Source organism: Falco punctatus (assembly GCF_963210335.1).
Source record: "Falco punctatus genome assembly, chromosome: 3".
NCBI classification, from domain to species: Eukaryota; Metazoa; Chordata; class Aves; order Falconiformes; family Falconidae; genus Falco; species Falco punctatus.
Window position 1 is genome coordinate 33,378,895 of NC_137582.1, and position 20,121 is coordinate 33,399,015.

Sequence of the window (20,121 nt, forward strand, 5' to 3'; positions counted from 1 at the left end):
GACTAGGAATAATAGCTAGAATCAGCCCAGTGTGTGGTCCAATAGGAAAGTAATATAAATAAGCAACTAACTTGGCTTTAAGCTAATCTTTCCATTTCTTTGTTACTTTGAAGAAATTTGATTTTAGACCTTCTGTCATCTCTAATGTACAGAGAACCACATTTTCAACTGATGAAACCTTTAAACAGAACATCTCTTTCATTTCAGAAATAGCCACTATCTTTTGTAATATTTTTCTCCCTGTTGTTTAAACTGTAAAAACCTTTTTTTGTCTATTAAATTACAGCTAGGCTTGGTGTAACTCAACACCTTCAGGTTGTTCTGTCTTTACTCTTCAAGCTGTAGTGTCTTATTAAATAAATTTAAAGTATATTCTAAGTTTGTTCTCCGTTCTGTTTTAAATATGATCATAAATCACACTGAAGCAAAAATTTGGAATCCTATCATACCTACTTCTCTGGGTAAGACCTGTTTGCCAGTAATATGGAATCAGTCATGATATTTCTCCGCTTAAAGTGTGACTCCATATTCAAAATGTATGGTTTGTTTTTCATTTTGTTTGTTTAATTTGAAAATTCCTGTTACTATGAAACATTTTATATTTTATATTGAGCCCTCTGCCCTCTAACCTGAAACATTTTTAAAAGTCCCAGAAAAGCTAGTAAGGTAAATAGCCTGGTAAATATCACATTTCAACTGACAAATTATATTGACAAGAAACCAAAACTCCTTGTAAAATAGAGTAAAAGGGCAAAAAGATACATTTCTTTGCAGGCTACACTTAGCAGTTGATTCTTACATATACTCAGTTTTTGGATGATTACTTCACTTAGACGATGGTCTTCACTTGAAGGCTCTTTGAAAATATGAAGCAACAATGTAAAATATTTTTAATGCAAGTGAAAAAAAAATCTGTATTTCCAGTTCCTAGTCTGTTCCATCAGACACGTCTGTAAATTTTTAGGTTTATGCCTATATATAAAGCTACACAGACGCATAACTGCAGCATTAAGATAGAGGGAACCTGTTCTCAGAATGCTTCATGATTGTCCTCTAAAATCAACTGGGCTCTACAATGCTGCCAACTTTTATTTAAAGGATGGAATTCATGCCATTAATATCCCATGATTAGTTGTACTGAAGTCAGGCAAGACTATGAGAGCTGGGAAAGCTAATTTCTACCTTTTCCTTGAGATGTCCACTATTCTCATGTTAGTATATTAGTTTCACACTAGTACTTTTTCGTAGCAGTGTTGGCGTAGCTAGTTCTAAGCCTTTTCAGTTTTGGTGTATCTTTCCCTTGGTTCTGTGTAAAGTCAATGCAGTCTCCAGTCACACGTGACTCCGAGGAGATGCCTGACAAAGATGCCTTAGGTTAGGCTGAGTAAATAATGCTTTTAATTACAAATCTGTTTCCTCCCTAGACCTTGCCCCCTTAGCAGATGTCACACTCAGAAGTTCTCTTACAGTGACAGAACCTCAATGTGAGTTTCCTAACTAATACAAATCAGAAGCCCATCTACCTGCACTGATAATATATCTCATCTGAGTCTGTGGCCTTTCATCTTTATTTTTATGCTGTCTTCTATTTTTTTTCTAAAGAATCAATAAATGAACTTGGAGAAATTTCTGCCTTGCTTAGCAAGTGTAGTTTCTGTGGCTTATTAAGATTACTCAAGGTGTAAATTAAAGACTGAATGACCACATTTAAAACAATGGCCAAAAATCTTAAAAATGTTCCACAGTCCTGGAAACAGTATCTGCATGTACTTATATGCCAGGAAACAAATAGAGTAGAATAGAGTATAGTGAAGTTACACAAAAAACAGTGGACAGAGTCAGAGTCCATAAATGACAACTCTGATGCTTCTTTCAAGCCTCTAAGTGAATCTTTTGATCTCTTATTTTGTACTTCGCCTTAATCTAGCATTTTCCCTAGAGCTTCGCTTGTTTCAGTATTTTTGTTCTACCCTTTCAAAATTCCTTAGGATCAATGATACCATTAGTTCTGTGTTTGTTTTAATTCTCTTCTTTTATTGTGTTTTCTTCGCAGTATCTGTCTTCTTTCATTATTTGCCATTTCCAGCATTTGCCTTGTTTCACTGTCAGTTGCTTATTAGGCAGTTTGTATTTCCAGTACTTGTCATTTCCCTTTGCATTTAATTTCAAAATTTGTGTCATGCCTTTTCTTCTTCACATGACTCATAACTCATTTGCTCCCAGTGTTTCTCCAAATGGCTACAGGATAGATTCCTGGGTAATGTGGAAGATCGCAGAGTCCAGAGAGATGACCCACTATCCTTATCAACATACATCTTCTTGATTTTAACTGAAAGGCAGAGGGTAACAGAATAATTTAATGCATTAGATAATGCAGCTTTCTTACTTTGACTAGCATCAAATTATTGTCTTTGGACAATATTTCTTGATGTATTTCTCAGTCATTTCGGAAAGACCTAGTAAGTATTTGATATCTGAATATATTCATTACTGTTTTTTAAAATACTTATATACCATTATTCTGCATTATTAAGAAAAGGACATATTTTAAAATACTTTCTCCATTGTGCATATTGCCAAATAGAGTGTAATTAAAGTATATAAGATTTTCTGTTTGCTTGACAAATAAAATGAGGGGGATCCTTATGTATAAATAACTTTTGAGTGTGTTACTATACATCATGTTGCTTCAAAATCATGTTTTGTGATGCTGCAGAAGTTTAATGTATCTTATAGGCTTCTTGTTATGAATTTACAGTTAAATCCAAAAAGAACAAAACATTTAAAGAGAATTTACAATGAAAAATACCTATCTGAGTGTCTTATAAAATTCCTTAGCTCCTATATAGTATTTTTTAGCTGCCCACTATCTCTTTGAAAGGTAGAGGCAGAACAAGGACTGTGTTAGTGAAGAGCAGGAAGATGTAAACATCCCCAATGCCATCAAGAATCCAATTGAGGGGATGGGCACACACAAAGAAAACATGACATGTGGTTTAGATGCTCAAGGGTGATCTGTGCAGGGTTTCAGTTTTTTAGCTTACCACTGTACTAGTTTCACTCTATTTGTGTTTCATTTCAATGCCTCAGGATGGGAGATGTCTGACAGCTCTAGGCATTAGCCTATCTCTACCTCTACCTCTACCTCTACCTCTACCTCTACCTCTGCCTCTGCCTCTACCTCTACCTCTGCCTCTGCCTCTACCTCTACCTCTGCCTCTGCCTCTGCCTCTGCCTCTACCTCTACCTCTACCTCTACCTCTACCTCTACCAGTGATGCTGCTTCTGCAGACCCCTCTGCATTCTTAAATTCTTCCCTCTTTTTTTCCCACAGGAAAAGTTGCAGTCTTTTCCCTTCTTTTCATTCACTCTGGAATAGAAAGTGAGCAACAAGTTGCTCCCCTGCTTCCCATGTATCAGGTAATCAGGTTTCTTTGCCTTTTAAAACACTGCTGAACCTGGGCTCCTCCACTTGGACCATTTCTCCTTACATCAAGAAACATGAGCAAGCCTGAAGTCCTTGGGAGGATACATGCCTGAACCCTGGAATGTCTGGGGTTTTTTGGCTCTCCTACTTAGAAATAAAAAGTCAAGCTGCTAGGCCCCATCCATACCCAGTGTCTTTTTGACATGTTTATTCTCACTTCATATTCAGAAAATTTTCTGAGTACCAGCAGATGTCACTGCAGTCAAAAGAAAGTTCCTAGGTGATTTTTGCTATGAATAAAATTGCTTTCCTAACAAAATACAAATGATAAACCATTGTTATTTCTAGTGCTACTCCCCATTTTTTTTTTATGTGGCAGATCAAATCCTTGAGAGGATGAAATATGCCTTCAGGAAGGAATTCAGGTTTTAAGTCCAGGTTATTAACTTATTCTGAAAGTCAAGTGCTTAGAAATTTCTCAGCAAAATGTTTTTTCATTGGAAAAAAGGAATTCATTTAAATAGTTTGCTGAAATGTGATGCTCTAATGAAAAAACTGTTAATAAAAAAACCCACCCAAATATATCCTGTGTACAGTAGAGCCTGCTCAGCATTAGGAAAGGAGATCCAAGGTTAAAATACTTCATATTGCTTTGATTAGGGATACACTTTAAAAACAGAGGACTAGATGATCTGGGTAATTCTCCCTTGCTTCACAGGCAGTACTCGAACCCATCTCATGTAACAGGAGAAAAGGAGAAACCTCAACATAGATGAGGTGAAAGAGCATCTTTCCATTCAACTCTGACTGTGATACCTTTGGAAGGAAGAATACTTTATGGAGAAGGATAATGTCATAGGTAAGGCTGAGGGCTATATATACAGGTTCTTTCTGTGGTTCTGCCAATGACCTTTTATCTGATATGGAGAACCTACTACCTCTATACTACATTTTTCTCATCTTCACAAAGAGGAAAATACCTACCTCAAGGAATCCACAGATATGAGTTTATTAACTTTTTTAAAGGAATATGAGATCTCAAAGGATTATGTGAGTGCACAGCATTACTGATTGTCCCACTCCTGTGTTACAGAAAACTGTGTTATGCAAGAACACAATGAAAAACTATTTTCCTTTTCCCTTTCTGATTTCTTGTGCAGATTTTATATTTTGGGGTGTGTGTATAGATATTATACTTAGAAATTACATTAGGTCATTTCCAGGTTGCTAGTAGAAGGTGGCAGACCTATCTATCCCATATTATGAAGTATCTTGAGAGCTGGCATATTGGAAATCTAGATCTCTGAACATGCCAAAGAATTTTAACTTCAGTCTTTTTTTCTGTCTACATTTCACTTGACATGTTTACCTTTTTGTAGGATATTACTGAAAGGTGTTTGAACCCTGGAGGGGTAGATTTTAACCAAACATCTGAAACGTGTTATTGAGTAAATCTCTGTGCTTCTCTCAGTCATTCGTATTGGACATACTCCACTTCACATGGTTAACTGCATTATCTGTTTGGAGAGAGCATAAGGGAAGATGACTTAATAGTCCAGAAAGCAGAAAACCTGCTGGGTGTGTGGGAGTGTGAGGTTCAGATCCATGGACTGAAATAAGCAAAGCAAGAACGTCATGGTTGGATTCTTACTCCCACGTGCCTGCCTGAAACTCTTTTAAGGTCAGTGAACATCTGTCTTCCGTCTGAATTTGACCAGATAAGCCTTGTCCTTTACAAGTAGTGTGAGTGCTTCTCAGTCATACTTTTCTATTTGGACAGATCAACAGTTTCTGACAAACAACTATCTTATCACAAAATTTTCTGTCAGTTTTACTTCAAACAAACCTACTCTGCAATAAAAAAGCTCAGTGGTAGAACACACAGGGAGTGACTTGCTGAACAAAAAAAGCCCCATTTGTTTAACTAATTCTCTCTGTTGCCCAGCATCATCCAGGTTAGAAGTTCCTGGTATGTGGGCTGGGGGTCATCATGGGATCATACTAAATATTAAAACCAAAGAATGCATCATTTTTGCCTGACAGTGTATTTTTATGAGCAGCAGCCACTTTCCTCCAGGGACCTGCTTTTCAGTCAGAGGATATGAACCATACCTGCTGCAGCAGAGAAACTGCTGAGTGAAAAGGAATATGTTCCATGGACAGAGATGTGGCTTTTGCTGGCGGTACTTTACTGTGTTACATGCCTCACGATGTAATGGTGTAAAAATGTGGACACAGAGGGAAGAAAAGCATTAGACAGACCAACATGAGGCATGGAGTAACGGTGAGTTTCACACAGGTGAATATTTGACTCTTCATTAAATTTCCATGGTATTTGTACTGGCTATGAAATTAGACTTTTGCCAGACTTGGGCTAATAAAGGGCAATACCAAACACACCTAGTCATGGAAATATGAAAAAAGATGTTACTGTGGAGAAAAGTAGATATAATAACTGATCCTGTTCCTATAGTCAGACTTTGCTGCAGCAGGTGCCAAGATGTTGGTGTTGGAAGGTGTTGGAAAAGTGCTGGAACTACAGAAACTGCAGCTGGCTCTATACCATCTCCTGGCTTCTGAGCAGAAGGAATCTTTGCTCCTGCCAATATAAAATAGGTCCAGCAGTGGTTCTGAGACAAAGCAGCACTACTGAATAACAATCAAATTCACTTGAAAATCCAACTCAAAGCACCTGAATGAGCAGTTTACCTGGGGGCTGTTCCACAATTGCTTGAAGTCACCAGAAGGACTTTCACAGAGTTCAGCAGGTGCTGAATCAGGCAAGTTCTTAGCAGAAAGGAAGACATGACTGTTTTATGGGCTTCAAGAAAACCACAGCCAACGAAATGTAAGAGCTACTGTGTTATAATACCTTAATAATGGTATCTTACTTTGCAATTGAAGGAGACTGGGAATGTAGTCTCACAGATGTGAATGCCCAAAAGATACATCTGGATAAACACTATAGACATGAGGTAGACACATCAATGGACTTATTTTTCTAGTTTGGATCAAAAGAGAGTTTGTCAATTCCTTGCTGTCTCAGAGTTCACCCTATGAATTGGTCTTGGAGCATGCAGACTGGATTTTTATTTTTTTTTCAATAAAACTAATCTGGTAGAAATGCTGCAGGAAGATATCTGCACTCCCACTGCTAATGGGTGTTGAACAAGTGGGATCAGACTAGATCTAGTTTTCAGCAAGAACTTTAAACTGAATGTGGACATCACATCCTTGTGGTCAACTCTTCTACCTCCCAGATTCTCTCCTTGTGAAACACTGCTTGCTGAGGTTAGATATAGCTTAAATGAATTAAATTCAATATTTTGTCTCTGATTGAAGAGATCTGACCTGAACATCTACGCATGCATTAAGGTCTGTGAGAAGTTAACCTTCATTGCAACTTACCCTTCCCTTTTGTATTTATGTATCTTGTCTCTGTTTGTGGCATGTGGAAGCAAACATTGCTTATCACCTTCTATTTTTCTCTGTGCTTAATTACGTTGCAATAAATGTTAACCCTTTATAATTCTTTAGAATGAGCAGAAGCAGATGCTGCTACAACCTAGATGGTGTTTTTTGTCGTGTCATTTCTATGCTTTGTGTGAGTACATCCTGCCACTTCCCTCATTGTCTGGTGAGTACTACTTTCGGTGTTGTGAGATTCATTCATTAAGAACAATTTTAATGACTAACACCTACTAACTTCAGGGATTCATTGTCAGTTGTTTTCTATAAGTCTGCCTTCCAGAAACTGGCCTTTAGTTCCCTAGACTGATGTGTGCAACCAGTTGCTGGCAAAGCAATAAGGCCTGGGATGTAGGTCTGAGGAAAGTGGTACCCTGAAATCAAAATTCAAGGACAACTGTAGCACTAGAGAAAATAAGACTTGTGAGATGATCATGCCTGTGCAAGTAGCCTGCTACTCAGTGCTCTGCCAAATGGAATAAGAAATGTCCATTCTTTTTTAAAAAAATCTTTATTGATTTTGATTTTTTACTAATGGACAAAAGAAATTTGCCACATATGATATCTAATATGGTTATAACAATATTTAATTCCAAGCAGTTGATTCAAGGGTATTTTTTTTTTAACGTTTCAAAGATTTTTTTGCTTAGTATTTGATTTTGGTTTACACAATGTCAGATCTTAAGTTACAGTTTGTTTTCTTTGACCCAGTTTTCAAACTCAAGCTATAAAAGTCCAACTTCACCAAAACATGGGGGTCAGTGTAAGTCTTTCTACTGACTTTAATTGGTGTTAGAACAATATGAGCCATACCACTGCCCTTCTTTTACCTGTGTTTCTAGTAGTTAACCTTCTGGATGGTAGTAGGAGAGTAATAATCAGGTAAGCACTACTTTGGGATTCACAGGCTGAACCTCCCTGGGGAAGGAAAGAGGAGAAAGACAATTCAGGTTGTGGAAAAACGAAAATGAACTAACAGGAACAAATATACTACCTATGATCTGACCCCTATTTTCACAGATACGAGAAAGGAAGAATACCTCCAAAAAGTTTATTTCTATCTCCAGCCTGTGTTTATCGAACTCCCTTGTTTGTTTCTGTATTCCTGAAGGGAAGGGAACTCTTCTGTTGGACCTCTTTTCACCAGAACATGGTGCAAAGCAGACCTGATAGCAGTGCTTTGGTGCACTGAATGCACAAGAAAGCCAATTACATTGAATCTGCAATTAGATACGGTTTGTGGATCTGTTACATTCTCAGGAGATACGAAGTTGTTTTTTCTGGAGAGGATATGTAATAACAAAAGCTCTACTTAGAAACAATGCTAAAGACAAGCTCTTTGATCATGTCTTGTAAAACTGATGTAACTATCATGAAGAAAATAGGAGGTGTCACCAGTTTCCTTGAAGAGGCACCAAAGCATATAAATATGCAATGAATCCAGAAAAGATGAGATGTAAGCTTTGTTAACAGAAATGTTACCAGTCTTTTGCTAAGACAAAGCTAAAAGAACTTCCAAAATATTGTCCTTCCACCCATACCGCTGTCTGATTGAATGTGACTTTAGGGGATGTCACTTGCCTGGGAGTGAATGCAGTGGCTCTTACACTTTTGGAAGAGAGCTTGGATGTTAGGTGCCTGATTGCTAAGCTGACATTGCTTCAGTAAGCCTGGGTTACATGCCGTACCTGCTGTTCTTCTCTTGGGAACTGCGAGCAGGAGCAGACGGTGACTTAACAGCCTTTTCAAGATACTGTTCACAGTAACACTGCATGACATAAGAAAACAGCAATAAAATAATCCACACTGGATATGTTGTAATCTTCCTACATACAGTTCAGCACTATCCAGTTGTTAGCCATCCACAGCTGTCTTCAGACTCCCTCTGCCCTGCCTCTCTGCGTCATAGGAAGTTATGATAGTTTTATGGCTGAACGTTAATTCCGAGCTCTGTCATCAACACACCTACTGACATACTAAATTTGTATCCAGATTTAGCATGTCAATGACCAAAAAGTCCAGACACGTGGATTCAGTCAGGGTCTCGATCTCAACTTGGCACCAGAAGGTAAGCAGCTGAGGTCTCTTGGACCTCAGTGAGCACTTCTAGCCCATTTCAGGGCAAGGTCAAAGAGAGCTTTCAGCTACCCCTGAACATGGCTTAAAACACAGAGGAGCAGGGGGAAACATTTGTACCTGTGTACACTTGTTTCAGCTCCAGCAGCCTCTATTCCCAGTTACAGGGCAATAATCTAAAATATGAGAAGTGACAGCTAGCGTAATTCCAGCTTCCTTTAATATATTCCTACATTCTGTGATTGTAGCTAGTCTGTTGATTTTGGCCTGGTTCACATGCAGTCAGCTACCAGGTCCCAGGTGGGAGCTGTGACTAATGACAGAGATACAGGAAAAGATAGCTACAGCTCTCTGCACCAGGATCGCTATCTGCTTCATCACACCCAGATGAGGATGATGGTGGATCAGCATCACGGCTTACGTGCTGGCTCACTTTTCCTGGCAAACCCAAGCCCATCCTAAACTGGGGCATTTCCCATAAGGGTGCTCTGACTCAGCATCTCATTCCTGTGACAACTCAGATTCACATTCAGTCTCCTCCTGACACAGCTGCTGTCTCAGGAAGTAGCTTTGTCTTCCTGCTTCCAGAGTCTCCTCTCTTGAAGGGAGTTTTGACTCAAAGGGCCAAGATCTTGAGATCCCAGTTTTCATTTTCCTGGGAAAATGTAGTCAGGTATACATTTTCCCATTCATCTCCCAGATATTAAGTATGTTGAAAGTTTTTTTGCAGAAACATTGTATCTCTAAATGTTTTATTTCTTGGTTTTTAATTCTACCTCGCCATTTAGACTTATCTCCTCCATAATCACATATGAGCCTCTGGTAAAACAACCAGGTGGCACACGCAATGCTCACAGCTTAATATAGTATAGGTTACATTCTCTGTGCATACAGCTATTTTATACTTACACTTGTGTGGATACTTTCAAATATGCAACTGTGGCAATGCACCTTCCTAAGAATTTTTCAAGTATACCCAGTATGTATGTGACTTCTATTAAAAAAGAAAGAAATAATATAAAAAAATTATCATTGAGGTGTTTCCTGCAAAGAAGCAGTCCACAACAAAGACACTGAACATCTAAAATAAAATAACAATTATTTATTCTGTTACACGGAAAAAGATGTCCAGGAGTGAGCTAATAAGTGTAAAAATACGTACTGCTAGAATTCACAGAAAATTCAGGGCAGCCTAATGCAAGTTCTCCCAGCATGCAGTATTGATTGTGATTGATTATACATATATGGACATAAAAATAGGAGCATATGGCTGGGAAAGACAGTTTAGGTCATGATCTGTACAGTCCGGTTCATCCAGGTCAGAACACCCAGAACTGTGGGCAACCGAGGAAAAATCTCAGGTTCAAAAGGCTGCAGAGATTCCACATGTACCTAACACTCTAGACTGCAAAGCATGTCCATCACCCTGTACTGAATTTATAGTCTTATGCAGGCTGTGTCACAGCTGTGCCAAGGGAAGCGTAAGCGAGAAACGAACATCTCCAGTCTTTGGACTAGCATAGTATCTGTTAAACAAAATGTCCTCAAAGACCAACTACTTTCTATACAGAAAGGCAAGAGAAAAAAGACCCTTTAAACCAAACTGGGCAGAAAAACCTCTCTCTTGATCAGTATTTTCTTTAACCCTTAGCAGCAGCCTGAAGCAATGTGACCCTCAAACGTATCTTGTAAACTTCCTCCCTCAGCTATGGTGAACATTTTCAGCTTCAAAGCTGAAAGCAAAATCTGCCTCACTTAGAAACTAGAACATTCACATGTGGAAATCCTCCCTGGCCTCCAAATGTGACAAGTAAAAAGCCTTGAGAACACATTACAGATGCAATACAAGCTCATAAAGATCCAGGTACTTAGGATAAGTCTCTGCCTACGTAACACATGACATATCTGAAGTCTGATTGCCCATGCTCACAGCCTGATTCAGAAGCTTACACATGGTTGCCTAATGCCATTTGAGATGCTGTATCTTAGATAAAAAAATCTGCACGTCTGGCAAATACTACTTAGATCTTGTAGAAGAACTTCCCTGAGCTGGCAGCTGGAGGCTGGGAGCAGTGTCCGAGGACACGGCACTAGTTGCCTCTGTCTAGAGGACTGAAGTGAGCCACCAGCTTCCTAGGCCCAGACACTTTCTCTGTTATACAGCTCTTTCTTTTCTGAAGTTCATCTTAAAACAAATTTAGCTTCACTTTCTCCCATAGCTTATGTGGCTATTCTTAAAAGTTTGCTGTTCAAATATCAGGAATTTCCAGAATAGATTTATTCATAACCAGTTTACAGTAATTTGATTTTATGTTAGTGCTTCTATTTAGCTTGAGATATACTTTTTCTCCTTGATATTCATCCAAAGACATATTTCTAGAGTCCTTGTATCCTCTTCCATATCTTGTTTTTCTTGGCTAAACAATGGAAACTCTGCAAGGCCTCATTGTATGGTTTTCTCTTTACTTAATCAATTCCATAGGTTCTGCTTCTCTTCCAGTTCAATTTTTTCTTTCTTGAGCATAGATGACCAGCCTAGTACATGATATTTCAAACAAGACCTTTACCAACACCTCGTTGCTATGGCACTTCTGCATTCCCCATCTTGTGTTAGTGTCATGCTGTGGGCCTGTTAGCATATATGACCCCTCAATTCTGGAAGCATTTTATAAGTTTTAGTCACTTGAAAATGATAAATCTGAGGGTTAAACTATTTATCTTGCAATTTCCATAGAGATAGGAAGGTCGATGCGGGATTTTTATGCAAGCAGGAAGTTTTACATGGACTGTTTCTTTTGTCTTTTGTTCACTTCCCCGTTTCCTCACATGCTGCCAAAGTGATTTTCCATCAGCATTTTGCCATATCGCTGCAAACAGCCTTTTGGTTTCTCAGGTTCTCTGTATATCAGTAATCAAGGACACTTTTTACCACTTTCTTCTGTTAGCAAGAAAGGAAGATTTATGTTTCATGTATGTTTTTTCCTTATTTACAGTCAACATAATTTGCTGGTAGGTGTCCCGTGTAGGTCAAATGCCCGAAGGCACTCATGTCAAGGTCTAAAACCATTATCAAACTACCAGCGGACTCTGGAGAGAAAAAGCTGTCACAGTATGCCATAAACCTATGCAACTTTAAATGATGCATTCATACATGGTATGTGATTTTTGTTACGATGTCGCAGAGACAGAAATCCCTCTTTGCAAAATATAATCAAGATATTGCACATGAAAACAATGCTTCACCATGCACTTTCAGGAAATAGAGTTCATCTTTATAAAACAGAGATGTCCATAGTTAAAGGATATTATAGATGAAATTTTAAATTTAGTTAAGATGATGGGCTAGGACAGGAATACAAACAAACTTTCCTATCACTAAATGTTTATGAAATCACAACTCATCATCTGAACAGCAATTGGCTCACTTCTTACACTATCTGTGTAGACATTTAGGTCCTGGAATGTGAGATGGTTTTGCATTTCAAGTTAAACAAGATACTTGCAGAGCGGATATAGCAGGAGTAAGTTCAAGCTAGTATAAACTGGTGTCACCTATCTTTTGAAGCACACGAACATGAAGCAGGGGAAAACATGGAGGAGCGCTAAGCAGGAAATGTAGGTAAACTCCTTATTATCATGCTGTGCTCCACCCCAGCACAAGAGTATCACTGTTGTGCACAGAATATTGGTGAAAGCTTTTACTGTTTTCTCCTGCTTTGCTTCTATAGATACACAATTCCCTATTACTCCATTCAGTGCCCATAAACTCTATAAATTTTACTTTTCTTTATTGGCACTGCTCTTGTTCTGGACTCAGTTATCTTCTTTTCTTGACCAGCTCTGCAGTCTTCTATTATCATCTGTCCCACATTAACCTGTGTGAGACTTTACTGGAATAAGAGCACCTGAAGGGGCTTTGGCTTCTGTGTTGTCTTACCACTCACCACTACAACATAGGAATGTACATGAAGACTCCTTCTTTTTACACAGGTAAAGACAAAACTCCCAAAAAAGTAATATTTATACTTTTTGCATTACAGTGATGAACCTCAGATTCTCTTAAACAGAAAATGTGAAAGTTTTTGTGGGAGTGACAAATCTGCTATTCAGCCCAAGAAATGAAACAGTAAAGCTAGTACTAACAAAACTGTTTCATGATGGTGACATAACACATAAGCAACCCATGAATAATTTATTTTTGTGGGCCTGGTAATCCAGGTGCTGACAAATTGTCTCCAGTATTTCTGTCACTTAACAGTATCCTTAGACTGCTTTTAATTATAGACTTCATCACCTACCATGGAAGTACAAGGGGCTGAAGCATATCTCCTTCATTCCCTAATTTCTGCTTCTGACATCCTTGTGGAAGTTGCTTCTCGAAAACCTTCTCTTCTGTATTTGGCTGTTATAAGACTTGTGTGTGGACATTAACCTCCATCCCTGACGCCTTGTGAATTTGGGTCCCGTCTGGAATCCTGGCAGCCGGCTACCTGTCAGCGATTTAATGGAAGGATCTTGACGTCATCAGTTTCAAGCTCTCTGAGCAGGAAAATGAGATGGGGGTTTCATATTTCAAAGAACAACAGAGCTCAGGGATGGTTTTTTAAATCGAAATTCTGGCTGCAGGAGTCATTAAATATAGTTCTGCTTCTCTTCTAGACTGTGAGATCAAACAGCACAGGCAATAGCAGGAATATTTGCTCACTTACATGTGCAATTTTTGCAGATTGGTTGGCTTCACTCTGAAACTTACTATAAAAAAGACATAAAAATATCTTTCACATGTCTGGATTTGTGCTGAAAAAATCCCGTACTAAAACGTTTTTTTTTTTTTACTCCAAAGTGTTTGAACTTTTTCTTCATTGATATTCAAGTTTAAAACTTGTTTTTCCAGAGTCTGTTGATAGCTGATTGGAGAAAGTACATAGTTTGAAAATTAACTCACTTTTGACTAGGTGAACAGTATTTGATTTGAAGGACCTGGTATGAAAATCATTAATTTTCACCATAATCCAGCCTTGTAATGCTGAAAGAACTCATAAAATGTCATGGATAATTTAGTTGCCTCCAAGACTATAATCCAGAAATCTTGTCTCCATGCTCACCATGCTCACTATAGAAGCAAAATTTTCACTAAATTAATCAAACTAGGGAACATTGTCTTTCACCATAGGATTGAGATCATATAACAAAAATAAGTGCCCTATTCATGACCTATAAAAGGGACAGGGTTTATATCCAATTTATCACATCTCAGATTCACAAACCCCAAAATATGGAATCAGCCAGTTTAATGCAGTAGGGTACTGAAACAGAAATTCAAGTTGTGGTGTGTTGGGTTTTTTTTTAGGGTGCTTAACCAGGAGTATATGTGCATGTGTAATCTCCAGTTAGAGTGTCTGGACAATGCTGATTTGTTGCAGTAAGAAATGTGGAGTATTTGGAAACAATTTCATTAATTAAACAAAAGGCTGTCTTAATGTAGGTTAATGTATTACATTTAAGGAGTTTATTTCAAAATCATACTCTTTACATGTATTGAGTAGCCAAAGTAAGAAAGAGAGAATTGTTTATTAATATAAAATACCAAATTAATTTCTTTTACTTCCTGGGAGTTTTAAAGTAATAAATTCAGAATGTTTCTGAATAATCAGGATTTATACATGTTTACACCATTATTTCTTCACTTTAAGACATTATTTATTGTGTTTTCAATAAAAAGAAACCTCCAAGCTAATGGAACGCTGAATTTTTTCTCTGTAGATGACAGAAATAATCTGAACATGAATGTGGAAATATTAAAAAATGCAAGATATGCATCACTTGCATAAAATATATCAAAAGAATCTGCAAATTTTTGAGACACAGGACTCTCAAATCTGAAGGACAACTTTGGGATATACCAAAATAGAAGACTTATAATAAATATGTATGGGATCCAGTCAGAAACATGCAGAATCATGTCATCACAGTACAGACCCTGAAAGGCTGCCTACTGTACTGCACAAAGCAAATTTCTGGATCATAAGAATTCATCAGCACAGTGGTTTGGGGAGTCTCACTGAATCCTTTAGAACAGGCAATTGCAAGGACCCTTGCAATGAAGGCTCATGGAACTGTTTATTCTAGGACTGACTGTCCTTTTTCAGAGGTTTGATTCCCCATGTGAGTCCTACTCCATGAAAAGTCCCCATGAATTTTTTTTCTAGGCAACATTGCGTGTTCGAGCAACAGCTGACATCTAGAAAAAGAGAGTATTTTAAATCCTTGTGTAAGTACTTCTAACAAAGTTGTGTTGCTCTTTAGGTGAAGCTGGTATTTTGGTATTGCTAGTCCTTTGTGCCTTTTCACAAATAAATGGAATCATAGAAACAAAGAATCATAGAATCATAGATTGGGTTGGGTTGGAAGGGATGATCCATGAGCAGGGACATCTTCAACTAGACCAGGTTGCTCAAAGCCCTAGCCAACCTGACCTTGAACACTTCCAGGGACTGGGCACCCACAGCTTCTCTGGGCATCTAGTTTCAGTGCTTCACCACTGTCATTGTAAAGAATTTATTCCTTATATCCAATCCAAATTTACCCTCTTTCAGTTTAAAACCATTGCCCCTTGTACTGTCACTACAGGATCTGGCAAGAAGTCTTTCTTCATCTTATAAGCCCCCTCTAAATATTGAAAGGCTGTGTTAAGGTCTCTCCAGAGCCTTCTTTTCTTCAGGCTAAACTTAGAGGCTTAAATACCCTCTAGAAAGTTCAAAAAAGTCCTCCTACTATATTTCAGCATAGAAATGATAGAAAACCTTGGCTTGCTGCACTGCACAGAACTGTGGGATGAGCTTCCTAGAAATAAGAGACATACATGGCCAAGGACAGCAGATCCAAGTCACTTGAATCTCAGATGCCTCCTCACCCTCACAGCATGACTCATTCGAGGTTAGGCTAGCTTTAGAGGAGCAATTCAAGTGAGAAGTTAAGCCTCTGCAATGGAAATGTACATGTAGAAAAACTCCTAAAGAAAATTGCAAAGTTCAATGATTTCAAGAACTACCCATAAGAAAACCAGTATTTCTACAGTGTTAGAATTTTCTATTAAAAATCTAGAGTTTAATAAATCCTAAACCTGATTTCTGATGTGAGCCCTCACATTCTTTTGAGCTCAAGGTTCACTGAACCATTTGTGTGAAGAGAGGGGGGGCAGAGCTGAGTTTTGCCACCTCTAAGCCTTTAAAAATGGGCTTCTAAAAGTGCTGAACGACCTGCTAGGGAGTAGTTAGCAGGTCCTATTGTTCTTTGTAGTCCTTTGGAATTAATGCATAATAAAAACTCTCTTTCTGAGATTGTGTGTAGCAGCTGGATAGAAGATGAGAGCTGCTGCTGGAGCAAGGCCATCTATACAGTGTGAGAAAGTAGACTTGGCAAAGGGCTCTGGCTGTACCAAGTGGGTCCCACTGGCAGATGAAACTTTAGGAAGCTGAGTTATCTTATTATGCATCTGTTCTAGTTTATCAAGGCACTCAGGGCATTGGTTGGTCTGACAGACCTCTTGGATTCAAGCTAAATTACACCCCATGCCAGCACTGTATATGCTGAAATAATAGTTCTTCTATTATGAGATTATTATGAGATTTAAATTTATACATTATTAGAATTTGTTTTTCAGATAATGTTGCTGTTTTAATGGGTTCACTGAGTACTTCTCATTTACTTTTCTAGTCTTAAACTTAATTATACAGCATAAACAATAATAATGGCATTGATAATGAAAGCTTTGCAGTACTTACTGTCCAAAAATTTTTACATTTTGAGAAGGTACTGCTTCTAATGAAATTTTTTACAGCGGGATTTATTTTTTTTTTATGTTCTCCCTGTATTTTAAAGCTTAATAGGTTTATTTTCTGAGTCAATAATCCACTTTTGCACTTCCTGTGGGGTCGTGTACTAAGTAAACCTATTTGCATTAAAGATGGTGACATTTTAACAGTGATTGGCTGCAAGATTTGTTCAGTACTTTTGCCAAGCAGCAGTATGCACAGCTAGAAGAATTCTTGAAAATACCTTGTAAAATTTTTCTTTTGGTGCCATGGGCACCTCTCCAGATATTCTTTCCACTGTTCTCTTGCAGCCTGAAGCAACTCTATTGGTTTGTAGCCTAGCCTTGTTTGTTTGTCAAGACATCCTTGCAGCTATAGAATGATTGCAGAGGTGAAGTCTGCATGCCTGGACACTGCTACTCCTCCTACCAGCCTAATTCTTCGTCATAGCAGTTACATCCCTCAAGACTGATTATAGAGCACTGGAGCCCCCTCAGTCTGTCTAAATACATACCTTTGCTGTGGCCTTTCGGACCCTGAAGCCCCTGGGCTGTTCCCTGCTAAGTGAGTAGTTCCAGTTGTTCTAATGCACATCACTGTGCGGCCCAATGTACAGGGCATTTTCAAAACATCAACTCATGCGTGTTGCACAGTGTTAGAAAGAGCCAAGGGTCAATTACACTCCTGGATGCTCTGTATATTGTTTTGTCTGTGGCCAGGATCACTTCTGGCCTCACTGTTTCCTGGGAGTGAAAGGGATTCACCAATATGCATGTCAGGGTGAGCTGCCAAAAGAACGTTAATGGGTGTTGAAGCGGTGCCAGGGAGCATGGACATGAGCCAGGGGGTCAGCTGGCAAGGACGGGACCCCCCACGTACAGTGTATAAGGACTTCCATGTGCAAGCCTGAAAAGAGAGCAGGAAGAGGTGAAGGAGACATTCATCAAACCAAGAACAGGCGGCAGTGCTCAGGAAAAATAGCATCAGCAAAAGGGAGCAGTGCTCACTAGACTTAAGTTTTTGTCAGAAAGGTCAGGAAGCAGCTGGTAGCTGAAAAGGAACAAGCCACCTCCAGCACAACCCGGATGCATGGCAGGGTGTGCTTGCAAAGCAGTCATAGAGTGATGGGCACCCAAGGATGGGTAATATGACCTTTTTCCCTAACATGACCTAAGTTAATATGACCTATTACTTATTTCCTAGGGATTGTCAGGAAAATAGGTCAGCGATTTGTGGGGATGATGAATTGTCCTCTTTGGCTGCAGATAGATATGCATAGAAAGAGCTCTATTTGATGACATGAATTAATCATCAAAATTTATGGGTTTTGACAGGACATTGAAACCATAAGTACCATGAATTTGATATTTTAAAGACCAAAAATATAGGCAAGGAGAGATATTATATATGTGGATTTCTTAGAGAAGATTCATAAGTGAGTATGCAACAGACTTGGGTCTGTGGATCTTTCTTTGAACAGTGACAGGCTGACATGCATGAGATCTGTTCAAAACTAGCAGAAAGACCAGCTAGATGGGGTGAGTATTGTTAGGGAATTATTAGGGAATCTAAGACTAGGGCCAGTGGGCAATGCAAAGAAGGTGGCAGTGGAGGATAAGCCATCTGTTGGTGAGCTGGTGCATGCGTTTTGTCAGATGTTACTACATATCTCTATTGGTTGTGTGGCCAGGAGTTGTTTTCTGACTGCTGAGGAAGTATCATGGCAGCTGGCAGCTGGGGTGTGAATGAACATCTTAAGATTTGTGAAGTCAGTTGCATTGAAAAGATCAAGGAGTAGCAACTGGAGACTTGAAATCTTGTTGTGTAAAAAGGACAAAAACCTGTGTGGAATTTATATTCTGAACTCTGGGGAAAATTTTAGGATAGGGCTCTGGATCTCACTGGTTTAATAAAAAGCACAAAACAAATCACACGAATAAGTACACACCCCACCAGGAAAAGGAAAAACTCCTGCTCAGCAATGCAATCATGTTTAGAAGATCAAGACGTATGGGGATAATGAGACATGCCAAAAGTCAGTCTAGCCAGACTTTGTAAAGGAAATTAAACAAATAGCAAAAGGATATTCAGCTGTATAAATAAAAAGAACACAGGAAAGCATAAGTGAGTCCACTACACAATAATGACAGGGCAGAGACTAAAGCTAATCTAGCCATGTCCCCAAAAGTAAATGAACACAAATACAAACTGATGTCCTTGGAGCTTAATAAGAGGAGTTTCTTCTGTAGGCTGGAGTTCATTAGCTGTCATTGGTAGAAGAGTAAAACTACCTTATACTATTGTCCACAATAGTTAATAGAAGTCTTGCATGAACTCCAATGAGGTTGTCACGTTAAGAAGGGGGGATTCCTCGAACCCTTTATATTTGATCAGCCTGTCAGTTTCCCAAGGAAGATTAGACCCTTATCTCTGGCCAGCCTGTCCACTACCTGTGTCTTGACAGCCCACTGTATTGGAGAGTGATTTGAGTAACCTGTTCAGGGACCCCTGCTGACAGCATCACTGAGTCAAAACCCTTATAACAGCTACCAAAATTCCTGGACATTTATACAAAATGAACTTCAGCTAAAGATCTTTAATTATACAAAATGCAAGTTTGTGACAGAATAAGGTTCCAAGTTTGCCGGTGATAATACCCTGACTGCAAAGCAAGCAGCAAGCTTAAAAAAACACTAATAACAGCTGGCATGAGTCAGTCATAGAATAAAGTTCTTACCTGGCAGGTGTCCCTATGGGGGAGAAGACAGGTTCAGCCCATCAACTGATCCCAGAAGTCACGATGGAGCTTTCCCTAACTTCTCCCCTCCTTTGCTTACTTTTTATACTTCACAGTACATTGCATATTCATCAGACACAGGATAGTTTCTTGCTTCTAACACAAATTAGTACGCATCCTCAAATAGCACTACTAACTATGCATGCTCTCCGAGCAGGGTTTTGCCGTCTTTTGCGGGGAGCTATTTGACTTGGAGGTCACAATTTGCCACTGCCACAATTACCTTTGTCCTATTTTCCACTAATTTTCTGTTGATGTCAGTGGATTGCAACACCTTTTCAGCTGGTCTCCTCTTATAGCTAGACTTGAAGGCTTCTTTCTGTGTAACTTAGATAACGGTGTTCTTTTCACTGTGTTCTTTGTCTCTCATTCTTCTAAGGCTGACTCCCTTGGTTAGGTCCCTTCATTCGTAACAGCTTTAGAGAGTGCGCCAGCTTGACCTAACTTTATTCACAGATTTGTATATATTTAAACATGAAATCAGCATTTGGTAATTTGGGAGTTTAGACAACAATTCCCCCCCACCCCCCCCACCCCCC

The 20,121-nt window shown here is 38.9% G+C and overlaps 1 long non-coding RNA gene across 8 annotated transcripts in view; it reads left to right on the top strand.

Moving 5' to 3' along the window:
• The window catches only part of LOC308061608, a 40,762-nt gene extending 20,657 nt beyond the window's left edge, over positions 1-20,105 (top strand). Inside the window, exons 2-3 of one of the 8 annotated variants that reach the window (XR_013927288.1) lie at positions 3,335-12,961; positions 13,256-20,105. This is a non-coding gene — a long non-coding RNA (uncharacterized lncRNA). Of the gene's footprint in view, positions 1-3,334 lie in introns of all 8 variants that reach the window. The other 7 variants (XR_013927289.1, XR_013927290.1, XR_013927291.1 and 4 more) reach the window with 7 other exon arrangements.
• The last annotated feature ends 16 nt before the right edge of the window (positions 20,106-20,121 follow it).